The sequence below is a fragment of the Montipora capricornis genome, chromosome 14 (assembly GCF_036669925.1).
Source record: "Montipora capricornis isolate CH-2021 chromosome 14, ASM3666992v2, whole genome shotgun sequence".
Classification (NCBI taxonomy): Eukaryota; Metazoa; Cnidaria; class Anthozoa; order Scleractinia; family Acroporidae; genus Montipora; species Montipora capricornis.
The window spans coordinates 16,296,470-16,298,969 of record NC_090896.1 but is presented as its reverse complement, the minus strand read 5'-3'; the positions used below and the strand labels follow the sequence as shown (position 1 = coordinate 16,298,969).

The 2,500-nt window shown below is 41.0% G+C and overlaps 1 pseudogene; it reads left to right on the top strand.

Moving 5' to 3' along the window:
- LOC138031502 (uncharacterized) overlaps positions 1–2,055 on the top strand; it is an 8,474-nt pseudogene extending 6,419 nt beyond the window's left edge.
- Positions 2,056–2,500: the final 445 nt, after the last annotated feature.

Here is a 2,500-nt window from a genome sequence, read left to right as displayed (position 1 = left end):
CAATCGTTCGTTCACATAGTCGAGAATTGCAGTCAAGACAGCAACGTGGTGGTCAGCATCATACAACACACCCTGCAAGAACTCAAGAAAGAACATCCGGAGATTACAACTGCCTTTCTCCGACAGGACAACGCCGGGTGTTACCACAGTTTCACCATGTTAGCTGCTTGCCGACATATGGAGGAAGCGACTGGTATCAAGGTTGAGAGAGTGGACTTCAGCAATCCGCAAGGCGGTAAGGGCCCATGCGACAGAAGAGCAGCAACCATCAAAGCCCATGTTCTTCGCTACATCAGTGAAGGCCATGATGTAGTCTCTGCGAATGATCTCAAACGAGCTATTTTATCTCATGGTGGTGTCAGAGGTGTCCGAGTTACCTTGATTGATTCCACAAAGCAGCATCCAGTTCGTTGCAGGGGAAACTTGTGAAGCGAATACACGATCCATGTTGTGCGCTGATACATGGTATGTACAGATTTACAAACAATACTCAAATGAAGTATAAATATGGCAAACATATTGATTTTACGGTTTGTTTCCACGTACAAAATTGTATCCGTCCTCGGCCGTTTAAAACAAGACGATTTTGCGTTTTACCTTATTTTGTTTTGAAAATAACCGCTAAAAGTTGAAATTTCAGGTTACCTGAGCAGTAGAAAAGACAAACATTGATCAAAAGTAGCTTTTTATTAGGAATAGTAACGATTTTTTGCCCCCAAAACGGCCTGTTGTCTTTTCCATGAGTGCATTGTTGATTTTTCACCCCCAAATGCGTGACAAGGAATGGCATGTTTTGACCTTTGTGTCACTTTTGTTTGGCGTGCTAAAATTTCGTAGTTTGAGCAGCCCAAAAATTTTATTGCAGTTATTTGAAGAAGAATCCTTGTTCTTTCGCTCGATTAACTTGATGTAACCCCATGCCATGTGCCAAGGTGCGATTTTACCCTCTAAATTTTGCCATTTTTTTGTCTGCCGAAGTGAGTGAAAAATTGAAGAAAACCAAAAATTTAGTTTGCAATGGAATCGGAAAAACAACATTTCGGACAATTTGTAAATACGGGTTCTTTTCATTGAGATAATCAATGGTCACATTCACTGTTTTCTTTATTTTTAAGCGACGTTCAAATAATGGGTTGTCTAGGCCTCGTGAAACCTATTTTGCCACAGTTGGCGTAAAATAAAAATCTAATGGAGCTCAAAGTATTTTTTCTAGAAATAGTTCATCCAGACCTACATTCTGGCAAAGTTTGGGGATTTTCGATTTTTTTATTTTGCACACTCCCAGGCGAAATTTCCGGATTGGCGCTCTTAAAACTGCTGGAAGATATGGCTTCGACTCTCTTTTCCTTACTGACACAAGCATGCAGGTGTTAGATGGCTTCATCAACCATATTCGGCCTAACCTAAAACTAACTTGTGACTACGTCTTAGTCACAAGAAATGGCGGCCAACACAACATACTTGGCGAGCTGATGAGCAAATTGGTGTTTGACGAGATCGGAAAATAAGTTCACCCTGCTCGTTACTGACAAATAGTGGAGACGGCTTGCTCCAAGAAACTTAGTAGTAAGGCGCAGGACACAATCTCCGAGGATCAGAAGCATAGTTCTATTGTGGCAAGAGTGCATTATCAAAAGCAACGATCCCGAGAGGTGGCAACCAAGGCGCACAAATATTTGGAATCCCTTTATGGCGAGAAGGGCTGTGAGTTAGAAATGGATCTCTGATCAAGACTTTCAGAGAAATCTGCATCCTCGCCTGAAAAACAAGAAAATAACGATGATTCGACCCCTGAAGAACACAACATTTTCATTACGCCCTCTAAGTTCAAAAGCCAGAATGCTTCAAAAACGCCCGATTCTTTGAGAGGAAGGAAAATTCTACTATTCACTCCTGAAGAGGATAAATATTTGAAGATGGGACTAGATCGCCATGGGTTCGGAAATTGGACAGATATTCTTAGAGATCCAGACTTTCATTTTCAAAAAGGATGAAAAACCAAACTCTCCTCTAAATCGCGCAACTAGGAAATTTATTTGGAAATGTAAACCATAGCAAAAAAGGGAATTTGTGTCTAGAAATAGCAGCAAAAACAACAACAACATCACTTTATTGAAGAGCATTCACACTGACATTAGACTTAAGTTATTTTCCTCTTACGCTATCAGAGCACTAAGTGCATGAAATATTGTGCTAAGTCTCACTTTTGACTTGTGCTAAAGTACTTAAAGAGTGTATTCTTTTGTCTCTTAACACGCCCTTGGCTCAGCCAAGGATCTCTTTGTCTCTTTGTACTGCTGTGTCGAAACAATTCCTCTGAGAGTGCATTGTCGTCCAAGTTTGCCGATAGCGTTAAACTGTCTGAAAGTTCTTTGGTGGTGCCTGGCGACTGTGGCCAGAACTGATCAACGTCGTTTTCTGGAACATAAGATGGAGTTTTGGGTCTGTAGTTAAGCACTCCATAATCATCTTCCACAGTTTTGGGTGTAAAAGGCAACGG